Here is a 27,655-nt window from a genome sequence, read left to right as displayed (position 1 = left end):
CGGAAGAGCAATATAGAGAAATGACGGTTGGGTCCTAGATAGGGGAGCTCTGCACATTTAGGACCAATATGATGTGGTAACCTTGCATGGCTCGCTGCAGCTCTGACACACATTGAACAATTCCAGTAGTGGGGCTTCAAATACAATGAACGTTTGCTGTTTCACTGGGCGTTCAAGTGTAGAAGATGCATCTCTAGAAAATTAATTAGCGTTCCTTAGTCATAAAGTCATAACTACATCTCAACAGGAAGTATTCTTGTACCCTTCAAACAAGCTAGTAGTTCTCATCGGTTTCTTCTCCTGTTGTTGAAGTCATACTAATGTTCTGCACCTGTCCAAAGACTCAAAAAATGTCACAAAGTCTGCAACGCGTAACAAATCTAGTGCTTCCAGCTGTGGACTTTGCATACCTGCATTCAGCTATTTCTGTCATGTCAAGTTGAGTGCCGGGATCACACACACACGAAGCAGTCTTGCGCCACTTCAACACTGGAAGGCCCCTAAAATTAAATTTGTTGATGTTGACAATGTTTAGTACGGGACAAGTGGGATAACATAAGTTAAATGGAATACGTCGTCGGCTATATTATAATTTATACATGTGTGACGCCTGTACATACCTAAGACGTTGTGTTGGACTCGTCACCTCGGTGAAGCAAAATCACTGGATATTGAGCATCAGTGTGCCTCGGACGTCTTCGCAATTCGTCTTTTACGGCATCTTCGTAGTCATCGGCAGCAAAATGAGCTCAGCGCACACGACACGACTGCTACATCTAATAATCGAGTGTTTCGAACCACATTCGTTTTCGCGCACTCTCCTGTTGAATCTTGTGGTAGAAAACGCCCGCCGCCGATGGTGAACGAACATGATTTTTGCATCCCCGAACACCAAAACTACACCAGGCATATGTAGGTCTCTCGAATAATTGACACAGCAACCACGAACATGTCATTCACTTCTCTTCGCGCGACCAACACGACCACCCACGACGTAAACAATAAATGCGATAACACAGACGCCCTTGCAGATGGCGCGGCGGATCGTAGCTCTAGCGGCGAAGTAGCTGAATGATTTATTAACGTAAAAGCTATGGAAGTGAGCGTCATTTTTAAAATGGCGTTTAGCTGTAAGATAATGTGCGTCAGCTTTGTTCTCTACAAAATTAACTCTCACGTGGTAAGGGTTGACCAATCCCGGGGAGCCCTGGACCTGAAACCCAAGTTGCTCTTTTTCGCCGTTCGCTGGCAGCACCGTCCATGTTCCGGCAATCTTCAAAATATTTATACGTAAAAAATATTCCGAATTGAGAAGTAATGCTTTCTGTATCTTATCAAACAACGATGTTGTGCACGACAGTGGGCAAAAATATAGGGGTTATTTTTCACTTTTCGGTCCCTTTAAGTGTGGCGACACCTTTACATACTCTGTGAAGTATTGATATGTTTTAAGAAATGTCGAAGAAAGTGTGTCGGATAACTGTCGCCAAATATTTTACACTTTGGGTTCTCCCTTACAGTTGATGACATCATTTAGAGGAAGACAGACAGATGAAAAATGGCTGTATCCCTTTGGTGCACTGCAAAACGCGTATGAAATGCGATAGCATTACAGCATTACTAGCACTGCAGCAGATGAAGGACGACTACTCCATTTTGGATAAGAAAGAAGCATACTTTCGGGTGGTGAAAGGGCTCGCCGTTGTCGGCCTCACATGTGTGGGCAACGTCACGACTAACGCCCTGGGGAATGTGCGTCCTGTGCCGACTTCTATGGGAACTGTGCCGACATATGTCTGAAAGCGTCTGAGGAAAACCCAGGAAAAACCTCAGACAGACCTCTCAAATCAAAGATCCACAACGTACGTGATGTAAGCCGATTGACTTATCTTATTTTCCCAAGGGTTATCGTTGAGAACTTCCGATCTACTAAAACTCCGTATTAATTCCAAAGGCTATCAACCTGAACGTACCATCGTACACAATCACTCGGACGATTCCTCTTCGTCTGGGTGAGCTTCAATTCTAGCGATGCAGATAATGGATTTGTGGATACTCTTGTAGTGTATGTAGTCCATGTAGCGCACACTTGCATGCCCCCATCTCGCGAACACACAGTCTATCGTTGTGACTTTGCGTGTGGTGGGCACACTCACATCACCCACGGTGTCCAAGTTGAACGTCTCCTTTATATAGTCGGTGTCCAACCCACTGTTGCCGTCCCTGACGTTAATGTTAAAGTCTCCACAAACAATGAGCGGCACGTCGGTACAGTGCGCCGTTTATACTTCTGGAAACTTTAGTTGCGTTTTAGGAGTTCACGGCAGGAGATTACAAGCGAGGAAGAATTTGATGTCGTCTCGTGAAACATTTGACGAGAGGTAGACAGCGAGAATGACGGTTCTACGACCATTGATAGTGCTCGCAAATGCGCACATGTCTCCCGCTTCTCGCTTCGTTTTGATTGGCAGATGCCATGAAGATACCGCAATTGTTGCTTGTGTGGCGCGCGGAAAGTGCGACACCAGCCGCTCAGCTCTCTTGGCGCATGCGGAATGACATGCACCCGCATCCGCCTATCTCACACGGATAATCAGTCCACGTTTCCGTCAACGTGCGCCTTCGTAAGAATTGCATCACCCTGAACGTCCATTCTGCGTGCCTGCAAAATCTGAACGTTCGCTACGAGTTACGACCATGCCAGGAGCGCTTGTTTTCGCCTTCTTCCCTGCGCCTCGAGAAGCTTCTTCCCTGCGCCTCGGGAAACGGTATCGAGCCTCTGGCGCCCGAGTGTTCGAAACTCGACGTGTAAATGCTTGTCTGCGTTGCGCTTGGTGTGATAGAACACCAAATCTCTGTCGACATTAGTGATGTACAGGTCCTCGGTGCTAGTCACTCGCGACATGGCAACATAGACGAGGTGGTGCGGATTTTGACCTGCTATAGGTGTACACTACCTTGTTGTACGTCGCACCTTGCAATTTATGAATGGAAGTGAACGAGTTTGCAGGCGACACTTTTTGGACATGGTGGTGACCGTTCTCAGGTTGATTTGAACCCTGTCCGGACTGAGACAGGCGTTGATGGCACGTAGCGAGGCGGCCTTGGTTTTAGTGGTCAGGCCCGCTAGTTCACCAACAAACTGGAGCCATAGACGGGCGATGCGACCTACTCCATCGTTCTCGATAAATTTGAGAGTCCCCATCGAACCATAACGCTGTAACTCCGTGGTGTCGGACGATACTGATGACACAACGAAGTCGCGCAGTCACTAGAGAGTTTCAGCAGGTCGCCAGGTGCTATACATGCCGTTTTCACCACCTCCAGTTTGGTGCCAAAACGACATCCGGTTTCACAGCAAACATGCTCTGTGCCAACCACTGTGCCGATTGATACAGTCATCGATGATACAACTTCAGGAGGCATGTAATGCCATATGCGGTAATTCCAGGGATAGTGGTGCATGTTGGAGGTATCGCTGGCTATCTCCAAGAAGGTGTGTCTGGTTGCCTGTCTTTCTTGTATCCAGTTGGGATGTGTTGTTGGAGGTTCCTGACTGCTGTGCCAAAGCCTGAGTTACATGAGTCGGGTTACATCTAAATGCCAGGGGATGAGCCGTGTGACGCGCTTGGTGGCGCATGTTTACTTTGATGACCTCTTTGTTTGGAGCACATGCAGTGTAGGTTGATTGCCTTCCTCTATTGCAGTAGCTTACGGAGTACTCCTCGCCGTAGGCCAGTATAGGACTCCGAGTATGATTTTAATCACGCGAGCGTGAAGGCATTCAAGATTGTTCCTGTTAGTGTTGCAGATGTTGCGGGGGACCGGGAGGCTGTACAGGAGATGTGGTAGTACCAAAGACGTGTACAGTTGCTTCAGGATCTTGGTCTGGGGCCCCCAGGTGAGTCCGGCCGATGCATGCATGGCATTGAGAAGAAGACATACCTTTCGTCCGATGGCGTCCACCTGTGAGGACCAAGTCAACTGCCTCTCCACGTTCACACCCAGGAACTTCTTCGCTTCTTCACCAGCTCCCGTGACTCAGTGATTAGCGTGCTGGCCATGTCACGTCGAGACTGGGAGGTACCCGGGTTCGAATCCCAGTGCCGGCTGTGCCGTCCGGAGTTTTTCCTGGGTTTTTCTCAGACGCTTTCAGACATATGTCGGCACAGTTCCCTTAGAAGTCGGCAAGGACGCACATTCCCCCAGGGCGTCAGTCCTCACGTTGCCCACAAGCCGAAAACGGCGAGCCCTTTCAACACCACCACTACAACCACCACCTTCGCTTCTTCTTTACTTTCGTTCAAGCTAGCGGCCTCCTCGAAGAGCTCTATACAGAACCTGTCCTCACTTCGCGCTCACCACCCATCCTCTTATATTAACCTCTTTGAAGTGGGGTAGGGTGCTGTGGCTACCGCAGGGAACAACAACAACAACATATATATTCTGATGATGAAGTGGGGAGGTTTTCCACTCTAGGAGTGGAACGGTCTAATATGAGTGGTGACAATGATGAGTGATGACGATGAGACATGATGGGAATGATCGGAGCGGCGATGGCGATGCTGAACGTGATCGTGATGGTGGGAATGTCCGAGAGCGCTGCTGGGGTCATAATGAGTCATTTAGGCCTGTCGCCTCAAAGAAGCCAACCACATAACGTAAGGCCGCCCTGGAGTGGGCTGCTGTGTCCCAAGGGCCGAGTATGGTCGACAAGTTGAAGGGGCGGCAGCCAAGGGTGGCAAGCTGTGACTGCAGTGTACGCCTCTCGTTGATATAGGTTCGGCAGCGGAGGAGTATGTGTTCTACGTTGGCAAGTACACCACACTCGTTGCACATAGGGCTAGCCTCACAGCCTAGCTGGTAGCGATAGAACGGAGTGAAGGCCACATTCAGACGTAGCCTGTGAATGAGCAACTTCAGAGGACGAGGAAGCTTTGCAGGCAGCCGGTATGACAGCGTTGGGTCTACACTTCCCAAGGTGGACCTAGTTGGAATGTCGTGTTGCCACTGTAGGGTAGACCAGGAATCAGACAAATGCTCTTCTGTCTCCTCTCGAGAGTATAATGGGCGTTGTTGCTGTGCAGTGGCAGCGGCAGCGTCGGCCTCGTGGTTCCCAGTTATGCCCTGGAACCCATTGAAAGGCAACGGAGTGGAAGCGATCTTGTAGGGACTTCAGGGCGCACAGGATATCTATCACCACTGAGGAAAGGGAACCGCGGATGCCCATGTTTTTAATGCACAGGAGAGCTGCTTTGGAGTCGGTGTAGATTACCCAGTGCCGCGGTTCACACTCCTCCGCATATGTCAAGAATAACAAAATAGCATAAAGTTCAGCGGATGTCGATGAGATAAGGTGAGACAGACGACACCCACGTGTAACGGACTCTGATGGAATGGCAAAGGCTGAAGATGAAGTGTCCCTGGTCGACGATCCATCCCTGTATACAGCGGTACTGTTGCTGTATTGAGCCTCGATGTGGTCAAAGGAAACTTGCCTAAGGATAACATCAGGATAGCTCTTTTTGTTGTTCTTGAGGCCTGGTATGGAGACAGTGACAGGCGGCGATGGCATCGTCCATGGCGGCACTTTAAGTGCCGTTGGGTCGACTATGAATTTGGGGATATGAAGTCTGAATGATGTCACAGCAGCATGAACCGTCGCGTTCCGTCTAGCGTGAAGCTTGCGAATCAGAGGGTGACAGTTATGATGGGCACGTAGACGCAGATAGTGGCGTGCAGTTTCCCGAGTATGGAGAACCTCAATCGGGATGTCCCTGACCTGAGCCACTACTAGACGGGTTTCAGCGCCTCAAGGGACCCCGAGACATACTCGAAGGCTTCGCGCGAGCAGGGCTCGAATCCTTTGGATCAGTGTCTGAGGAAGTCCGTGCAGGACGGGAAGACTGTATATCACTGAGCCACGAACCAGGGCATTGTGCAGCATGAGGAGATCCTTCTCGTCTCGCCCCCATCTCATACCTGCGAAGTGACGAATGACGTTGACCCAGCGTTGGACTTTCTTTTCAGTGATGTCTATGTGGCGCTTCCACAACAAATTGCATCATAGAGTTACGCCGAGAAACTTGTGATTTGTCACCTGCTCCAGTGGGCTTCCACCAATATACAGGCGACATCTATGCCTGTCTTTGCGCATGAAGGCTAGAACTGCGCTTTTCTCTACGGATATCTCCATTCCTGCATGGAGTAAATAGAGGTGAATGGCATCTAACGTGCGCTGAAGACGCTGACGGAGTGCTGGACGGGAAGTGCCTGTAGTCCAAATACAGATGTCATCGGCATACAGGGACAAGCTGACTTGCTGCTGAATGCAGGTTCCAATGCCCGCCATAACGGCAAAGAGATATCAGATATCAAAGCAACGTTGTACGTGAGAGCGCAGCGCTGTATAAAGCATGTAAGATTGATGGATGACTGACGGTGTCGTATGCTCTCTTAACATCAAGAAATACCGCCGCCGAGATCTTCCTGCCTCGTCGTGCCTCTTCCACCGATCGACGTGACCAAGTCGAGGACAGAATCTATCGAACTGTGGTGCCGTCGAAACTCAGCTTGCTCTTGAGGGAAGAAGCCACGGCTTTCGAGCCACCACTCAATCCTACGCAAGACCATTCTTTCCATAACTTTTCCCAAGCAGCTGGTCAGAGTTACCGGGCGAAATGATGCCAATTGGGATGGGTGTTTTCCTGGTTTTAGCAACGGTACCACTTGGCCGACTTTCCACTGCCTAGGAACCTGTCCATGCCTCCACGAGTGATTGCAGGTGTTCAGCAGGGCGTGAAGGGACACTCACGGAAAAGCAACGGATAGTAAAAGTAAGAAAACGTTCGATTCTTGACCGCTATTTTACGTGTCATCACCTTACGCTTGGGGCGATGACGGATAGTAAGGGTCAAGAATCGTTCGTTTTCGTACTCTTATTTTAAGCGGCAACGGCTGACGGTTACGCCATCCGTCAAATGTTTAACTCTTATATTATCGCCTATTGCAGCACGTGTACCGCATTGCATAACGAAAAAGAGCCGTCAACGGTTCAAGGTGCCCTCCCTTCGTCCCCCAAAAGCAACATCGTGCTCCTCTTGCGCTCGCATCGGCTTCAGCGCCACCAAAGAAGGACGACCTCCAAAGAAGGAACGTTTGTTGCCGCCTCATGCGTTCCATCTTGGTTCTGAACTGGGCAATTGCATCAGGGCAATTAGACGAACCGATGCAACAGCTGCACCTATATCTTTGATAATGAAAAGCATCATTAGTGATTATTGTAGTGGCGCTAGTGGGTTGGGTTGTGGACACTGAAGACGATGCGCGAGAGCTCGGCCTGGATCATTCTTCTGGCTGATTCGTCTGGAGACATAAATCAAATATCGTGTAACGCCACATGCATCTACAGGTCGTCCACCGTGCGAGCGGCTCAACAGCAGGCACTATCGGTCTGTGTTGGACCTTGTTAGACCCTCTGATTTTTCTCCGATTCCTACGTCAACGGATGCGGGTGCCCGAGAGCGACAAAGGCGTTGTCATGATAAACGGGCACGGGACCGATCTTTCGAAAAAGACGCATGCGTGTGGATGCTTGACCAGCAGAGGAAAGGTCACTGGAAGACCGGAAAAATTGTGGAAAAAGAAGGGAGAGTGATCTTCCATGTGCGAGATGCTGATGGGAAGATTCATCGAGTACATAAGGACCATCTTAAGCTCAGGGATTCTTTGGAATCGTGGGAAAGCGGATTTTCGAAGACAACGGCAGATCAAGATCTTGTGCTCGAGGGACCGGGATTTCCTTTACCGTTCCCCGAGGTGGAGGACCCACCATTGAGTGACGGAAATCGTCATATGTCCTTAAGTGTTCAACCACCGAGGGATGGACAGGCTGTCGCACCTTTAAGTGAAGCGGCTCCTACGGGCGACAATACACGCCGATACCCCTTGAGGATCCGTCGTTCAGTAGAGCGCTATGGCTCTACTTATTAAAGGGGGAGGTATTGTAGTGGCGCTAGTGGGTTGGGTTGTGGACACTGAAGGCGATGCGCGAGAGCTCGGCCTGGATCATTCTTCTGGCTGATTCGTCTGGAGACATAGGCTCCAACATGTATTGACTTGTCCCTAGTTACTCGTATTAAATCGTTGTTATTCCCACGCATACCGACTATATCAATATTGAAGACTCATTCAAGACTCAGTGAATTGAAGGGTAACTCACCCACAAGACCGTGGTCTGCTGGTGGGTGGCCACACATGAAACTCCAGCCAGGGGGGGGGGAGGGGGCATTTAGCATAGGCAAACGGGCGTCTACAGCAGCCCGGAGGTATCCCGAACAGTCGCAGTTTTGACAGCGTCCTCGCAGCTGACCGACTAAATACATTGATGTTGTTTGTGCTATCTCCCCACTGGCGCTTGTACAACCATCTCCTGTGCTCTGTATAACAACGAGGGGCATTCACACCGAATCCACGTGGTCCTGCGAAAAATCTGCAATACTCACCTCCTGAACGCGCTCTACTTCACGACAGACGCACGTGTTTCCCGCCGCTCTTGAAGTCCAGGCCCGGCAGTCTAAACGTAAAACGGCACGACACCACGGAGTGGCCCTAGTGTCCACTTTATATCATCATGTAGAAACTTGTGACACACACCGCCGACTGTTGAACTCTTGCAGAATTCCCCAGGCTGTGCCTTTCTCTTTCCTTGTTGCCTTGTGCTCATTGTTAAAGGGGGCTTGAAGAAAACCTGGATGTTCCCAATCTTCACGTGGCGCAATGAACGTTCGACAAAAGTAATGAGTAATGCCACCCTGCATTACTCAGTCGAAATGTAATGCATTACCATTACTCATTACTTGCTGTCAAAACGTAATTCATTACCATTACTCATTACTCAAAAGTAATGCATTACCGGTAATGCATTACTTTGTAATGCATTACTCCTCAGCTTCTGGCTGCAATACTAGAGTTTTCTGAACAGCTCAGCACAAGTTTCTGTCGATTTTTCTGTCTAGATACTCTGTAGCATGCATTCACTGTCCACATTTCCAAACTTTCATGGCTACACCTACCAGCTAGACTCCGGACCTCGCAGTGTGACAAACTCGTCAAACCCAGCCCGCAAACGCCCGCCGCAGTGCCTACTTTTTCTGAATAATGTCGGATATCAGTCATCGCTGTGAGATTCATCATTATATCATCCATAGAACTAACTCTAACAATGGGGCCACCTAGAGCCTGTGCAGCATGGGCTTGGATTGTTCTGCTCTTCGTTAGCCCTAATAGCCTTACTCACACTAGGCGAACAACAGCAGAACACGCGATGAAAAGCACGTGCTCGCAGATGTTTTGCTTTTGTTCGAGGCCTTATCACACTGGAAAAATAAAAAAACAGAGAGCAACAACAGTGCTGGCGAACATTGGTTTGCAAAACATTTCATGTTCTGCCCGTGCTTCGCAATGCACGCACACTGCACGAGCTCTCGTGAAAACGCGCTAGGAAAACAATCCATCGTGGACGACGCTTTGGCGATGCGGCGATACTGCTGTGCTGTCTGGCTGATCGTGGGCAACGACGATGTTGACATTTTGGCAGCACTTACGGTGTACAAATCAGAAACCAGGGACGACAACGACGAGAGAAAACGACAACGAAGATGGTGGGTCAGGTCATGATTGCCGTGTGGTGCAGGGATGTTGTGAGAACCTCGAGAAGACCATGATAACTATTTGCGATGAACCTGGGCACACATGTGAGAAGCTTCTCCATTCCGTTGTACTGTTGAAGCAGGTCACGCCCTTCGGTCTCGTGACTGAACCCAGAGAAAGGCTGCCCATCACGTTCAGGTACCTCGCTACAGGAAGGTCGAGTACAACTACTTTGCTAGGCGAAATGCTTCATGTTACTAATGTACAATCTTCATACTAAGGTGAAACAGACCAGAGGACATCGCACGAAACAGACGGCACAGGAGGCTCTCTGGCCACTTATCAAAGTTAGTTGCAAATGTTCGTTTGATGGAACCGCATTCAAGCACATTCAAGCCACATTTCTTCAATGAAGATGTAGTGAGTGGTCGAGGCTGTGCTGCAAGACAAGTTACAAGCTGCAGCCACAAAAACAGGTGCAAATAAATTGTCTGAAACAGCTCTTCTGAGAGAGTGACTCCGTTGAACATCCACATACACCACATACCACATGACATGACATGGCATGACATGACCGAAGTTTTCTCCTGGAGACGACAGTGGCAATAGATCTGCCATATTTAATTTCTCTACGAGCTCGACCCACAGATTAAGCGAAAAAGGGTTATTAACAAGGCTGTCCACAAAGTTCGCTGAAACAATTAATACTTCTTGCGAAAGTCCTACGTCAACGGTGGCGGCACATCTGTTGCTCCTTATCACCTTTTGAGAGCGCTGCTCGGATATGGAGAGTCGCAAGAAGTTTAAAGGAGAACCCTCCAGTTCGGAACCCACTTCGAGCTCTTGCACTCTTAACATCTACGTCTGAGAAAGAGGTGGCCAGGGAATTCTGCCGTGTCATTACGAAGGGAGCCAGTGTAACCAGCACCGAGGAGTACCTGACCCATACAGCCCATGTGACATCTATTCTCGAGGATCCTAACCCATCGGCTGCCCCTGCCTTGGATATGGACTCCTCTGTGGCAGAACTTTCGTCAGCCATTTCAGCTTCATGCAAGAAGTCGTCTCCAGGCCCGGACGCCATTACATACACGGTGATTCGAAACCTTGACCCTGCACTCTCGGAAAAGCAACTCTTAAAATAACTCTTACTCCGTGTTTTACTCTTAGTAACCGTAATATGCGACGACGACACCAACCGCCCTATCCGTTATCATGTATTTTACTTGTAGTATCCGTTAAACCCCGCACTGTACCCGTTAAGGCACTTGTTTTCACCGTCATTTCTGCATTTACCCTTAGAAATTGACGCATAGAATTTCCCCTTGACGGATAAACCACCCTCGGACTCATGACTCACTGCTTTTACGCTTATTCTTGGTTAACCTTGCCAAAGAAACAAGAAAGTCTGCGTGCGCGTGCACAGTTTGGACGCAGGCTTTATCGATTGGATCTTCCGCGTTTCGAGCAACCCAAAGTTTTCGGCTGCGGTCCTTCAGGTGCAGGGTCGGATTTAAGGGTCTGTCATGATGGGGGGGGGGCGGTCTTAAAGGAGCATTAAAGTGGTATCTAACATGGCAAAAAACCGCTGTCATCTTGTAAAGCAGTATGTGAAAAGCATTCCCACAGAATATTTCTGTCCAAAGTTGTTTCACCATGGTGCAATTAATTTGGAAAATCGCTGCCGCGGTGACAGGCCGGAGCGCTCCAACTGCAGACCACACCCACTCTACTGTGACGTTGGTGGTAGAGAGCCCCTCATTCGTTCGTAGGAAAAACCGTCTGCTACACAGGGGTGACACAAACCCGCCATTGTTGTAACTACCCTCAAGCGGGTGCTTTTGGCAAAACTGCCATCTTGTCCTGGTCGCACGTCATAGAAAACGTCATTTTAAGGTCATGTGACTTTGTTTACATGTCGTTTTGCCGCTTACCGACATATTTTCACCGTCTTAACACCAAGAGATGGCCGTATTTTGCCAGCGTAAAGTATGCGGTACTTCTTCCGCAACATGGTAGCCCATTTCACCTTAGTTTAAGTACATCGCATTGCCTCGGTAAGTCTTAACGCGCGGTCGTCATCACATCTTTGGAAGTTGTCAACAATACGAGGCTTTATGTGTAAAACTGCGCGTTTTACTGCGAGATTACCGGATAAAAATAATTACCGTGATCGAGAAACATCCAAAACGTCGTCGAGAAACAACAACCGCATTGTTTACAAACGGTTTGGCCGCCGATCACGGGCGCCGCCATCTTTAAGGTCACGTGTGCCTTGACGTTTGCTGTGACGTACGACCAGGACCTGTCCAGGATGCATTGCGTTCGCCCAGCACGCTTTCGTCTACGGAGCAATACATTGGATGCCACCCCTGTGGTCTGCTACGAACATTGCGAGCTGTTTCTTGTTGACTTCTATTCTTTATATGATTTATATCACGTTTTCTATAAAAAAAAACAAAGCATATATGCAACCTGAGAAAATAAGATTACGATCACAAGAGTAATATATCCGTGGCCTCTGTGCAATCTCAGAATTCACAGTAGCAGAAAGCAAGCGATGGCGGCTGTATTGTGGCGCCACCTGTTAGCCACGGAACCAACTTCGCGGTGAAAACGGTCGGACACGCTCCACACTATCGAGAAGCACGGGATTTTCGCTGTACAAGCGCAGTTAATTTCGGCACCCTCGTTCCCTCGTTCAGCACCTCAAGCACCTCAGGTTCAAGCACCCTCGTTCTTCCCGTGGTGTCTGCGGTCCCCAAAAAATCGTGGTTGTGTCATAGACAGCCTTCAAACCCTCCATTTCGGACATCACGTAGCCGGAGAACGCATGGCGTCTCCGAAGCGGTAGCAGACGCTCCGGCCTCCGCGATGTTGCTCACCTCGACCATGTGATCCCAGGTCCAATGAGGAGCGTCCTCACCACTTGCGTCACATAGTGACGCGCGTGGTGGCGCTCATCACGTGCCTGTCGTGAAGGCGAAGGAGGGTGTTTCGCGCACGGGAGATTCGGGGAGCTATTGCAGGCGTCCCAATTTCGCTACGGTTACACTAATTGTGGAAAAACTGTTTTCGGCCGCCTAACATTTCATACTGACCAAAAAAGAAACAAAATTGTGGGCCTCTAGACTGCTTGGAAATTTCGTGCTTTGCGGCGCAGCATCGTCCAGGAGATAGGGTTTTTACATAGGGAACACGACCGTATGGGGGGGGGGGTCGCCTCCCGCTTAAATCCGCCACTGCTCAGAAGTGTGCTCTGCTCGCGCTCGTACTACTACGCTGCCGCTCGACGATATTTATTTCCTCTTGTGCGCATTTGGAGTAAAGGAAAATCAATGAAATAGAAACATACCCTCTATGACGGTAATACGTAACAATTGTCGTAGGGATTCACTGTTTTGGTATGGTACCGTGTTAGCTTCTCTCGTGCTGTCAGAGGTAGTTTTTCTGCCAGCACACAACTGTATAGCTGGGCCTCATCCGCCGGCTCCATAATGTTAGAAAAGGCATCATCTGCAATAAATCTTATCTATAGCTTTTGCCTATCAGAGTCGCTTCTGCGGGGATTTAGTGGCACCGATTTGGGGACACTCGGGTGGCTATTGCCTATAGCAAAAAAAGCGAGGAAAAAACTTATGCATAGCACCTTTGAGGCTTATGCTAAAACGGCTTGAGGCTGAGGCTAAAACGTACATGTAATGCCAGAGTAATGCCATTACTTCGTTAAAGTAATGGCATTACTAATATCCAAAAAGTAATGAGTAATGTAATGCATTAGTTTTTTATACAAGTAATGAGTAATGGTAATTCATTACAAAATAAAAGTAATTTCCCCACCTCTGAACTTGCAGCGCCATTCGGCAGTCAGCAAAAGGGCTGGAACTCCATCTAGGCGTCGAAAGAGATATACAGATCGGGGGACGAAAGCCTTGAGCACGACCTAGCTTTAGTCGTGCTCTTCGTGCGGCTTGATTTTTAACGACTGACTCTAAAGCGTGTACCGCACGGCTGAAAAACGTGCGAATTCTTTTTGAACCGAAATCGGGACCGAGCTATTTTCGTCAACTGGCCGAATTCGACACGATCTGGCAGAGCCTGATATCTCCGCCGAAATCCGAAGTGTCGGCAGCCGAAAAACTTGGACAATGACAGGTTAGCCGGAAGGGAAAGCATAGCAACAATGACGTGGTGAATTGATTGACTGTTGCCGTATTTGCGGCTTCTCCTCCTTTGGATTATCTCTTTGAGCTGGAAGGCTGAAAGGTGCCCCAAGGTCAGAAGCGTTCGGCCGAATTTCGGCTTCCAGTTCGGTAGCATGCGGTAGAGTCACTAAATAGACCTCTCTCTGTTTGTAAACAAATGACGTCATAGTGTTCGACAGCGCCACCAATAGACGAGTTCAGAAAATCCCAGTGCTCTTTGTGCACGCATTGCATCCTGGGCGCTTGCTGAGCGGGGGAACGAAGAATAATCCTTCACATTTCGCTTTCACTGACCCTGACACGTCGTGGACAATGGACCGGTAGGGGAGAAATCAGAACAGTTTGGAGGCCACCCGTTTCTTTCGTATTAGTAAACTCCCACAGTTCAAAGCGGCGCTAAGCACTCTGGGGTTTTCTGAACTCGTCTATTTGATAGAGTTGAACTACGCTCAAAGCTAGGGGCCGAACAAGGTCGCGCCCAAAAACCACGGTCTTGAGGGGATTACGATGGTCCCTGAAAGGGACGCGGCCGTCGGTCCTACTTTTCTTTCAATAGGAGGCACACTGTTAAAACAGAACTTCACCGCATAGCACGCTCCTAGCCAACCATCATTCCGAATGATATCATTCTGTGTCCTGATTTGTCCAAAACAGGGGGGAGGCGCCTATCTGGGACAAGATAATCTGTCCCAGATAGGCGCCTCCCGCCTGTTTTGAACAAATCAATGCACAGAATGATATCATTCGGAATGATGGTTGGCTAGGAGCGTGCTATGCGGTGAAGTTCTGTTCTAACAGTGCAGCGTGCCCATTCGTGGAACTCAGCCCTCCCCTTCCGATTTGTTTCGATTTTATAGTCTGTCTACCAATGTCATGATGACGTTTCTCGGGTAGAGGTCCATAGGTGCATGCAGTGACGCGCCGAAAAAAGTTCGGCCCCGATTTCTGTTCGGTCAGAATTCAAATAGTTTTTCGTGCCATGCGGTTCAGCCTTTAGTGTAATATGTTCTGTAATCTAGAGGAATTTTTAGGTATACCACTTTCATAGAAGCAGTTAATCACATTACGCCGAGAGGAAGCATACATTACGAATTATATTCGTTACATTCATTCATTAACATTACATTTCGTTCGTTACATAATGCAGAATTACATTACGCGGGGGGACTGAGGAAACAAAGTATTATTTTTTCTACGTTGCGCAGTTGGGGAGGGACAAGCCCTTGAACAAACTCCGGCGTCGAAGCTCTGCCGACACAGGAGCGAAACCGTCGACCATTCCCATTGGTATCCCATAATCACGTGAGCTGTCCCGCGACCGCCTCACTGACGGAGGTGCCTGTCGTGATGTCGCAGCCGGAGGAGTTTCTGCAGTCGCGGTGCCGATTTTCTGCCTATCTATTATCCCTACTTCACTCACATCGATGCAAACAACGGCGTTACACGTTTATCAGTCATAACCTTGGGCGATACGTCACAATCGTTTTAATGGCCTTCCATTGCGAATTCGCCATCCATTTTCCCCGTAGCAATGGGGTAGCATTCTGCTCAATGAGCGGAAGGCATCCCCATTTCATCGTCATCGTGTATCTCTCTCTCTCTCTCGCCATCTACACCTCTCGCCTCTTCCAAGTTGACTTGGGGCATTCTTGCGAAATTAATTTGAGCAGATGCAATCTGGCATGCGTTCCAGAGCACCAGGCCCTGGCCTCCGAGATAATTGCCCCTGTGAGCCAGCTACATAAGTTCCCTCGCTCCGTCAGCCGTTATTAGGTGGTCTTTGCGGCCCCGCGCTAGACCTGCGGCTTGTCAGCTAAATGCACCTTTGAGAAATTGCCGGCAGTGATTCGCAACTATTTAAGCATGATTATGAGCTTACTGGGCAGCTTCTTTCGATCTACGTGCTTAATACCTTTGACAGGCTGGGATCGCTTTGAAGTAGGGGTCTTTTACAACTTTTAAGGGGCTTCTTATTGAAAGGAGTTTGCGCTACAAACACACGGCACTGCTGATCTCTTAAGTGTTTCTCTCAGGGTGAGCCACCAGACGTGTGGTGCCAGCTGTTCAAACAAGAGATGGCAAAGCAGTGAAAGGAATACTGCATATTTTCAAGCAGTACATTTTAAACTGCTAATTATATGACTGCTGCTAATAACACTATAATTATATAATATATTTTTGTGTGAGTTATTATGATGAAAGAATTAAATGTAAATATATGCGCATTTTATACAAATTGTTCGCCGAATGTATCTGGTGTAACGTTCCTTCTCGAATGAACCCAATAGTCCAAAAATGTGACCTCTTCTTTCTTCTTCGTGACTCCACACTCTCGTCTTCCTCGTTGGCACCTTACATCTGGTAGCGGAGTTCAGTAGCAGAATGCTCCAGCGTCGAGTTGGAAGCGCGATGTAAACTGAAGACCCACGTGCGACCGTATTGGCCTAAAAACCGCTCGTTCTTGGCGCAATGAAAACTAAATGAGGATATTACAAGTTTACGTAACTGTTTTAACGAATCACAAAAAGTTTAAGCCAATACGATTTAGTCTCGTACATTCGTGAGATGCAAAGCATTGGCTGGTCCTGCGTTCGAGGTTGCTCCTTTTCGGTCGCGAAGCATATATGGTCGATCTTCTCTTGCGGAAAGGAGCACCGAAGACGAGATTCCTAGTTAATGTGTCAGTTGATAGAGATGCCATTCGGATAGGTGCCTTCCATTGAAAGGCCTTTTGGTTGCCTTGGTGTCGTACCCCCGACACACGTGTTTGTTTTCCTTTTTGTTTGTTTGTTTTCCATTTTGTTTGTTTGTCTGTTTGTTTTTCTTTTTGTTTCTCTTTCTTTTTTCTGTCTTTCCCGGGAATAGCAAGCCGCCTAGCGGTGGCTAACCTTTCCCTCCTTTTTATATATAAATATACAGGTTGTCCCAGCTAACTGTGAACATATTTAAAAAAAAAATATATATAACACTTTTTCCAAGATGAAATCAATTGCAATATAGCATATGCTGAAGGGCACTTCCTGCACTCTTAAAAATGAACTTCACCGCATAGCACGCTCCTAGCCAACCATCATCTCGAATGATATCGTTATCTGCCCTGATTTGTTGAAAACGAGAGGCGTACGCCTTTTTGTGACACTTATGCTGTTCATAATTATCACAGAAAAGGCGTACGCCTCCCGTTTTCCACAAATCAGGACAGATAACGATATCAACCGAGATGATGGTTGGCTAGGAGCGTGCTGTGCGGTGAAGTTCATTTTTAAGAGTGTAGGAGGGCATTAGCAAAGTCAAAGGCAATGTCTTAACTTTCATTAATTAACTTTTTAATTATAAAAGCTACAAAGTTGTCCCAATGAGAACATCTGTTCCTTTCGGTCACCTGATATCGTAGCCGTTTTCAGAACAAAAATCCGTTCGATAGATTGCCCGCAAAAAATTAGTGAAGGAACGCCATTTTTTCTTTATTTTGTTCATTGCGCATCTTCGCAGACGCGTATTTCCTTCATCCCCAACGTGAGAGGGGAAAGGAGTACAATGCCGCCTCATGCGTCGAAGATGAGCTTTAACTTGCGGAAACAAAACAAAAACTAACATATCGGGTGACTCTATCGGAATTGGCCTTATCTTGGGTTGCATTTTCTGTTTCCTTTTAATCTTTTTCCAGGACGCCTTTGGACTTTGCTAATGCAATCCTAGGGAGTGCCCTTCAGCATATGCTACATTGCAATTGATTTCATCTTGGAAAAAGTGTTATATATATTTTTAAAAAATATGTTCACAGTTAGCTGGGACACCCTGTATAATGACGATATCCCCCCCCCCCCCCCCCCCGACACACAGGCATGCTAGAACACCTTTGAAGCAACGATCCTTTAAAGCTTTGAAGGAACCCTTAGGGATGGTAGTTCGTGCCGCTCTCACAAGACAATAGCGAACTTGCTTCAGAGTTTCTCTTGGCGCACTCCGGAATTAATCAGTTCCTCGGCGATACGGGCGTCTACGCAATCTGTCTTCCCATCAGTTTATAAGAGCCTACGTATCCCTTTCTTGCCACTGCACTCGCGGCTTTTTGGGTACGATCGCAATTTTCGGTGCTTGACTGTTGTCACTCGTTACAGAAACGATTTCTCAGAAACACATTATTCTTCAACTACACTCTTAAAAATGAACTTCACCGCATAGCACGCTCCTAGCCAACCATAATCTCGAATGATATCGTTATCTGCCCTGATTTGTTGAAAACGGGAGGCGTACGCCTTTTCTGTGACACTTATGCTGTTCATAATTGTCACAAAAAAGGCGTACGCCTACCATTTTCAACAAATCAGGGCAGATAACGATATCATTCGAGATGATGGTTGTCTAGGAACGTGCTATGCGGTGAAGCTCATTTTTAAGAGTGTACACTCTTAGAAATGAACTTCACCGCATAGCACGCTCCCAGCCAACCATAATCTCGCGTGTATTCCAGAAAAAAGGGGCAACAAACGTATTGTTATGCCAAGATCGTACTGGCCTATTTTCGTTGAACGAGATATATTCGTTGATGTCGATACGAAGTTTTCCATTGACCATGAGATAAAGAAGTTTAAGCCTGTCGCGTGAGCGCCGAGCAGTTAAGCGTAAAGGGCTGTGACAGATGACAGATGTGTTACGGTGATACTTATTAAATATGAATCGAAGTGCCAGACGTTGTACACGCTCGAGCACAGTTGCGTTAAACTGTGTCCTAGGACCCAGACTGAGGACGCATATTATAAAATGGGTCGGACAAGGCTTTTGTAAGAAGTCAGTTTGGCTAGAAATGAGGCATGCTTTTTTTTTCTCATTGAGAGCCAGCGTGTATCGCGTGTTCGACTGTGACTGTATAGGGCGTCTCGATGGAGAAGCATATGGGTTCAGGAACTTCGCAGGAAGAAAATATGCAGAAACGAAGAACAGAACATGAAGCGGTTAAATGAACAAGAAATGTGGCAGTTAGTCGTTACCTGGGACGATTTTTTGCGTAACGACGACTTTCTCGGAAGTCACCAATTAGAGTTGGCCCTTTGGGGGCCACATTCGCACAATATATCTGCAGGATAAAAATTTCGTGCCTCATGTGTCTGTACCTTCTATTGTTGACTGATTAGATGAGTCACGAAAAAGAAATATAAGCGAGTCCATATTCCTTATTAACGTTCTAGTCCACTATTTCATATGTCCTTAATTTACCCATTCCCGTTATTTTCTCATACAAAGCCAATAATGGAGTCCAGTTCTAAACTTCTGCCTCATTGCTTTTGCACTTAACTGTAACACTGCATCATCTGCTTCGGAAGAGTGCCCACACTCTCGGATTTTATATTGATCAGGAGTGGTCGGCTCTCGTAATGAGTGCCTATTTCTCCATTTTTTTCTTATCAACTCAACTCAACGCCCCATATTACCAATGGATCGCCTCCCTGGGTTGAATTTAGCATACTGTAATCCTATTTAACTAAACTGGGAATTTAAATTTAATAACACCCTCTACTACCCTTTGTAAGATTGACTGATTACGTGTGCCACAGAATTAGTGAGCCCATCTTCCTTATAATGTTTTAGCCTACGATGCCCTATATCCTTAATTTGCTGATTCGCTTTATTTTCCCCAACAAAGTCAACAACTGAAGCCAGTTCTATATCTGCCCCATTGCTTTTGCACTTGAGTGTAGCGCCGCATTGTGTACCTCAGAAGAGCGCCAACGCTCCTCGGCTTTACAATTAAGTCACCCCAAATTTCCAGTAGATCCCCTCCTGCGGCTTTAGCATATTCTAAATTCATTTAACTAATATGGTAATTTTAATTTAATAACACCCTCCACTACCTTGAACCCTCCGTCTGGCTGACCTTTCCTTTCTTTTTTCTTAATAAACATATCCCCCCCCTTTACACTGCCACTGTTTTGCGAGGTTTTTTGCTCCTAACCTTAGCCGCTCCCGCCCGACCCAAGTTGGTACGTAGTAGCGGATTATGTTTCTCATTCGTTCTTTACCCCAGCAGTCACTACCATGCACCACCCTACACCTGTTTACCCAAACTTGATATGTGATTTCGACTGCTACTCACATGTAAAATATCGATTGTCTTTTGATTACTTTCCCAACATGTATTCCTACTGCTTCTTCAAACGTTAAGTTACTTAATCTAAAATATTTCTTAAAACAGGACAACATATACGCCGGTACCTTACACGCGAAAATGGAGTGCCTCACCGTTTCTATTTGACCGCAAAGCTCGCAGTTCCTTCTGCTGTTTTCCCCCACAGATAAAATTTGTCCCTCACTGGTATGGCCTCATGAGCCAATTTTCTTAAGAATGATTTTCTTTTGTTTTCTAACCAGAAACTATGTATTCGTTTCCAACCTACCGCTGATATCTTAGATGGATATTTTTCTATATCTTTCCTCCTCAGATCTCTGTATAATTCTGCGACTGAGCTTCCGCTCTAGTCTTTGCTCTTGTCTAACATTTTCAATTGCAGTAATGTGCGCTTCATTGCTTTATACATGGCTGGTTGCCTTTCCGATATTGGACACCCGTGATCTATCCCTCTAAGCCCCGTCAGCGTCGTCAGCATCATCCTCATCACCATCCTCTCATTTTTCCCCAATAGCAATGGGGTAGCATTCTGCTCAATGAGCGGAAGACACGCCCCCATATCATCGTCATCATGTACGAGTATCGCTCTCTCTCTCTCTCTCTATCCCCTGTTGGCTAAAATGTCTTATGTTTATTCCCAGCGAAAATCTTGCTACCTGCTGCCCGATGTTTTTCCTATCCAACATCTTATATATTCCATGTAAAGCATAATCTTGTGATAAGTACTTGGCCCATGGAGCTCCACTGCGCATCAGAAATGGGCTCTTCGCTTCCTTTTTGCTTTCATGCAAGCCACTAGACTCCCCGAGGAGCCCTAAACAGAACTCCGACCTGTCGTCGCCTTCGCGTTCACCATAATTCATCCTCTCACATTAACCACTATGAAGTGGGGTAGGGTCCTGTGGCTACCACGGGGAAACAACCCATGTCATCATCACTTCTCCTTCATTTATTGTTTTTGTTGTGATAATCGTTTCAGATCAGAAATCTGTAGGTCCCCAATTTCAATAGGCCGCTTCATTTTCTCTTGCGCTACCCATTGTGTTTTCCTATCTCAAACAAACTGAAAGCAGAGTCTCTCAATTCTACGGCATATTTCAGGTGAAGGGTAAGCGACGAAAAAAAGGTATACGCACATTTCGGTATCATAATTGTTTTGACAATCTGCGCTCGAGCTGTCACTGGCGTTCCTGGATCAACATACTCTTCCTTTAATTTTTCCAAGTATTTTTCTAACTGTATTCAATTGTTGTCTGAAACCCCGTTCTTATTAAACCTGACTCGGAGAATTTTGGTCTCTTTCACAATGCTCAGACCCAGATTTTTCCTCGGTTTCTCTCCGCCTAAATATGCCAGTTTTGATTTGTTTCTATTTATTTTCGCCCCACTCATTGCCCCATACCCTTCCATTACTTCCAGAGCTTTCTCAACTTCCCTTTCGCCTTGAACTACCATAGAGAGATCACCTGCGTCAGCCGCTATGGTCTTGCACTGTACAGCTCCAGGTAATCCAACCCCTTTCACTTCCTCACATTGGTAATAAGCTATCAAAGGCAACACATACAGCAGGGTGAAAGGGGGCAGCCTTGCCTTAGTCCTCTTTTGACCTGAAAGCTCTTGCCTAATTGCCCGCTGATAAGTAGCCTATAGTGCTGGCGTTTTCATACATGGTTCCTATTGTGTTTATTATTGGATTTTCCGCCCTAATCCTTTCGAATGTTTCTTTCAAATATGCGTGTTTAAGCCGGACAAATGGTCTTCTTCTTGGTTCTAAGGTCATGAGAATACTTCTTATTCTCCTTTCGCTTGTCCATTCTATAATATCTCTTAGCTGCCATATTTTCTTTGGATTCTTCGACCTTTTACTGCAGCACGCTGTGATGGTGACACCAACTCTTCCATATTTCCTTGTATTCGGCCCACGACTGTGCCCTGGCTAACATTTTATAATCTCAATTTAATAACGTTATATGTCTCCAGGCGCCTAACTCCTCCTTACGCTGCTGATCCTTGCGCAGCAGAGTGACCGTTCCTTTTAGGAAGGTTTCTGGAATTGAACCTTGCTGAAGTGCTCCATTAAGCACCTTCACCAAAGAGGGGCCCAGGACGTTCCAATACCGTTTGTAGAATTTTGCCGGAAACCCGTCACGTCCCGGCGACTTTCCACTCTTCAGGCTTCTAAATGCCTGCTGTACCTCTTTGCAGCCAAGTTCTATGCCCTTTCCTGGCTTTCCCCCACAAAAGGAATCACCTTCCGTGAGTCCATTCTCAAACATGTTAGCATAGAACTGCCGTGCCACAGTTGCGATTTCACCTTGCTTGGTCTCTCGTCTGACCTTGTGTATGAGGGCCTTCATGGGCGGTTGCGCTGAAGCCACATGCTTAGAGAGGAGCTTCAGGCTTCCTTCCCACGCCGAACTGTTGAAACCGCCGCATGTGGTCCTGGAGCTTGTGCGTCGTTGCGCGCTTCTCATACGGCTTTTTCTTCCCCCAGGCTTTAAGGCAGTTCTTCACAGCCTTTTTCAATTTCTCCCACCAGTGAAAAGTATTGTCACATTCCTTGACCCCTCTCTGGATTATGTCTTTCACTTCTTGGTCGACTTCTGGATGATCGAGCAACTTGATATTCATTCTCCATGGGCGTTGGGATCTCGGAAACCCATTTCCGTCAGTTCCAATAGGACTCCCTTGTGGTTGGAAATATCAATTGTTTCTATGGTTTTAACGTCCCTCACTTTCTGTGTCGTTCGACTTAATACATATATTCTGTCAATTCTGCTTCCCCCTTTTTTATTGAGGCGGGTAAAACCCGTTCCTCCCCCATCTGGTATTCTCCGCACCCCACCGCACGTCTTGTAATTGTAATTTGTGTATTGCTCACTCCAAGTGTCTAGCACCACTACGGTTGGTTGGTTCTTGATGATGCATCTCTAGTATCAGTTACGCAGTAAAAGTCGCCACCAAGTATAAAATTGTGAGCCCCAATAAAATAATACGGAAGCTCATCCTTACAGAACTCCTCCGATTCTTTTGTTCTGTTTAGGCCATACACGTTAGTTACTCTAAGCATAGATTGAGGAGTTATCCATCAAAAAGAACGAGTTACTTTCAAGTTACTTCGGCCACAAAATAGCATTACGCAGGTGCAGCGCGCGTAAGCAGTTGAGTTAGACCTTGAGTTGCCTGCTGAGGAGTGCAACACCCTTAGATCGTTTTCGTTTATGTCCAACAATAGACCCTGTCTGTAAACAAATTACGTCATAGTGTTCGACAGCGCCAAAATTTGGTAGAATTCAACTATACGTTCGAAGCTAGAGGTGAACAAGGTCGCCACGGTTTTGATGGGAATACTATATGGTCCCTAAAAGGAACTGTAAAGTGAAGTTCAACCCAGGGTTATCTTATGATTTTATGAAAGCCTAGGAAGAGTACATCTCAGTTACGAAATATTTCTTTTTAAATCCTGTCTTTCCTTGAGTAATCGAATTTCAAAGATTGCATTCGAGCGCAAAGCTCAGTACTCCCTCAGGCACAGCACTGGGTTGGCTCGTGTCGGCTACGGCTAGTCTCGCTTTTCTAATCCGCCTCCCGGTCTGTGACGAAGGCGTAATGTTGTCTTGAGGTCCACGTCGTGTGATGTTGATTTTTCGTGTGATGTTGATGTTGTTGTTGATGATGAACTTGAATGCCCTCGAGCTTGCGATAGTCCAGCAGTCACTCCCGCAAAACGTTTGTTCGTACGAGTGCACGCGGTAGACGCAGTATGACACGACATCATCCGCAGAATCGTCGACGGAGGATGAATTACCGCCATTGCAGTCACCTAGCCGCCGTGGGAAACACTCTTCATGTGTAATGAAAATGTTGAGAACCTCGCCGCGGAAATATGGCTATGCTCTTTCGGTTCAGGTCTCCTTGTGGCAGATGCGTGCCGATGCCGACGGCAGAAGAATACCTTTGTTGCCGCGAAATGAGACGTTACTGAGGGCTAGTTCCATCTCAAATCGAACAATCCGGTACACTTGATGTCTCGAATGAACGGGAAAAAAATATATGTTGAAGCCATCAGTGAGTTAGGAGAAATAAACGCTTTCCGAATTCTCTGCGCTGCGCGGTTCGGGAAGTAGGAGAGGAGGAAAAAACTGCCTCTCATAAGACGATGTCGTCGCGCGCGGGTTTGACCGTTCGCTACAAGGCTATTTCTTGTGGCATTATAGAAATTTCTTGATCTGGCTTTAGACCACTTAGGGCACAATAGGATCCTGCGTTGGCAGTGCTGTACCGGTTTTTGTTGGTGTGCAAAAAAATATCAAAGTTGACTCAAAGTGCAGAAAAACACCATATTCACTGCAGCTTTGCGGACGATGTACAAAACGGAAAAGATTGAGCTTTATGCCGTTTAATTTGTTATTCATGTGGCTATCGAGTGATATATAATTTGTTGCTCTACTCTGTCAGGAAGGTAAGCGATACCTCTTTCAGTAACACCACACCACCGAAAAATGACGAATTTCGGAAGCCTTTATCTAAAAAACCCCACCAAAAACTTGCCTCGAAAATTTTATATGTTCTAGGTAGTTCCTTAGACTATGCACAGAAGAAAAATCAAAAGTCGGACTTTATCGGTAGGCGCACTGTGAATTTTTTGCCTGCCCTATACGCGGAGCGCATTCAAGCCGTGGCACCGTGTCCCGCGTGTTGCAAAATCGAATTTTCCAAAGGGTCTTTCAACTTCTGTCTTCACATAAAAAGTAATTGCTATCATTTGAAACCGTCCTGAGCGCTTGCGTTCAAAATAGTGTTGTAATCGCTGAATGTAGATTGTGGAGCAACCATATGTGCTAACATTTTTTGCGGGATGACACACATGCATTGCAAGTGCTGGGAGCCCGTGAAGAACAGAATGCTTTAAAATACTTTTGCGTCTTTATAAGAGGTATATTTGTCCACGGTGATCATATCGAAGCATATTTACAGTACACAGAATAACAACAGAATAACTTGACAGCGAAGAAGACAAGGTGACGAAGCTAAGAAGGTAACGAAAGTTATGCAGAGTATTCCGGGTGGATGAGAGTGCTCGTGTCATGAACTGCTTTAGGCCGTTGTGGAAGCCACTTTCCTTAATGTTACTTTTGATGGCAGGTTCTTGTCAGATTTTCTTTCAAATGTGGGCAACATTGCTGCGTGTTGTGATTCAGCCACCTTTGCTGTGAAGTACTTGAAGCAGCTTCTGCATAGCTGGCCCATTTCTGTTACGCCTTCGGCTTGATCTGCTGGAACCACAGTCTTTATGGCAGCTACGCCGATCTCCGAAGCAAAGCGAAAATCCTTTGTCTATATCACTTTTTTCTTGTGTATGAGGCGGTATATATATATAGTCAGCGAAATCCACACGATCAGCACTGTACAACAAAGAGGCCATTCAGGTAGGTGTGATACCAGGACGACAAACTACAGTAATGCAAATGTCGTCGCACACTCTGTATGAGGGCACTCCATGCACTTCTGTAGTCGAGAAGTGAGTGAAGCGTCTTCTGTGTGTAGGCGAAACTTTGCGCAAGGTGTCTTCAAGGAGTAAATGCGATCAGGACCTTCCCATGGTCGCAGCATGTCGAACCGAATAACATATTGGACAGCGGCGCCAGTCGAGCTGTTTCGGCAAGGTTCATAAAGGCACCATGAATTAGCCTTGAGTGTGTGCGTATGACACTACAACATTTTCCTCAGTGCAATTTCCCCCATCCGAGGTCATGGGGCCGTAGGAATTAAAGGAAACGTTTCAAATAATACTGGAAGCCACTGCGTCCCTCCTGCCATAATGCGTACAGTAAATATGCTTGTTTAGAATAACCCTGAACAGATATGCCTCTTACAAAGATGTAAAATCATTCTGTTCTTCCGGGGCTCCCAGCACTTGCAATGCATGTGTGACATCCCGCAAAAAATGCGGGCACATCTGGTTGCTCTACAATCTAGATTCAGCGACTACACCATTGTTATGAACGCAAACGCTCAGAACCTTGAAAAGGAAACCTTTGAACCTCAGAATGGTTTCAAATGACAGCAATTACTTTTTATATGAAGACAGAAGTTGAAAGTCCCTTTGGAAAATTTGATTTTGCAACACGCGGGACACGGTGCCTCCGCTTGATAGGGCTGGCAAAAAATTCACAGTGCGCCTACCGATCAAGTCCGAATTTTGATTTTGCTTCTCTGCATAGTCTAAGGAACTACCTACAACATATAAAATTTTCGAGGAAAGTTTTTGGTGGGGTTTTTTAGATAAAGGCTTCCGAAATTCGTCATTTTTCGGTGGCATGGTGCTACTAAAAGAGGTATCGCTTACGTTCCTTAGAGAGTAGAGCAACAAATTATACATCATTCGATAGCCCTATGAATGACAAATTAAACGGCATAAAGCTCAGTCTTATCCGTTTTGTACATCGTCTGCAAAGCTGCAGTGAATATGGTGTTTTTCGGCACTTTGAGTCAACTTTGATATTTTTTTTTGCAGACAAACAAAAACCGGTACAGCACTGCCAACGAAGGATCCTATTCTGCCCTAAGTGCTCTCGAGCCAGATCAAGAAATTACTATAATGCGAGAGGAAATGGCCTTGTAGCGAACGCTCAAACCCGCTCGCGACGACGTCGCCTTATGAGAGGCAGTTTTTTCCTCCTCTCCTATTTCCCTAACCGCGCAGCGCAGAGAATTCGGAAAGCGTTTATTTCTCCTAACTCACCGATGGCTTCAACATATATTTTTTTCCCGTTCATTCGAGACATCAAGTGTACCAGATTGTTCGATTTGAGATGGAACTAGCCTGAAGCAGTACAGCAGTTGCATTTTAAGAAATCTGTACTTTAAAATACTATGGCTGAAGACTGAGTTGCTCCAGGTGTCCTCTGCTACGTGAGAGAAAGCAACGAGTACGCTGTTAAGAGGAACAGCAAAGTGAACAAGTGAGTTCATCTATGTGTGCCTTCGATTTGTTATTAGTTAAGTTATATGTCACAATTTTACGTTGTCCATGATACATGCAGGAAGTTTCGGTACGTTGCCTAGAAACAGTTTACCAGGTGGCTCTGGGGACCATTAGGAAAGCTGAAAGCACTGCAGAAAAGTCCGCGAAGCATGTGCTGTACATACCATAAGGGAAAACTTTCCTTTTGAGGCATACAAAGGTTTTTGCCTTTTTGACGTGTGATGCAGTAGGTGCTGTCTGACCATGTATATGTTCCCCACGTAACCACTGACCTCCTTATCTTTCGCTATTCTTGCAAATTCTTGCCTGTTGTCCCGTTTCGTCCACGTGTCCGTGAACTTCCCATTTTTCTGTAACCGGTCTGGAGCCTAGATCACTACGTTCATATAATCCCCTCCACACTCTAACAAAGCGGCCATTCACTCCGGCCGTAGAAGCCCGTACGGACCCTTTCTTCCGTTCGGGGCTGTAGATAGGGTTGCCACCTTTCGGAGTGAAAAATACCGGCCGAGGGAGAGGAGGTGGATAAAGGGAAAGGAGGAAAGGTTCGTGGGAAAGGGAAAGTGGGTGAGGAACGTTCTAGCTGGCTCGACACAACCACCAACAGCTTTGCACAACCACTGCTCTTGTCCCCTCCGAACACAAGACGTAATGAATAACAATGGTAATAATATTAACAATGAA

General features: G+C 46.7%; 1 protein-coding gene across 4 annotated transcripts in view; it reads left to right on the top strand.

Annotated features, from left to right (window-relative positions):
- The window catches only part of LOC135394233 (ras-related and estrogen-regulated growth inhibitor-like protein), a 333,384-nt gene that overhangs the window by 94,044 nt on the left and 211,685 nt on the right, over nucleotides 1–27,655 (top strand). For 2 of the 4 annotated variants that reach the window (XM_064624870.1, XM_064624869.1), the window contains one exon: nucleotides 21,403–21,488. The exons of the other annotated variants lie outside the window; for them this stretch is intronic. The gene's annotated coding sequence lies outside the window, so the exon portion shown is untranslated. The remainder of the gene's footprint in view (nucleotides 1–21,402; nucleotides 21,489–27,655) is intronic. 4 annotated transcript variants of the gene reach the window in all.

This window comes from Ornithodoros turicata, chromosome 5 (assembly GCF_037126465.1).
Source record: "Ornithodoros turicata isolate Travis chromosome 5, ASM3712646v1, whole genome shotgun sequence".
Lineage (NCBI taxonomy): Eukaryota > Metazoa > Arthropoda > Arachnida > Ixodida > Argasidae > Ornithodoros > Ornithodoros turicata.
Note: the sequence above shows the minus strand (reverse complement) of the source record. Positions and strands in the feature narration are given on the sequence as shown.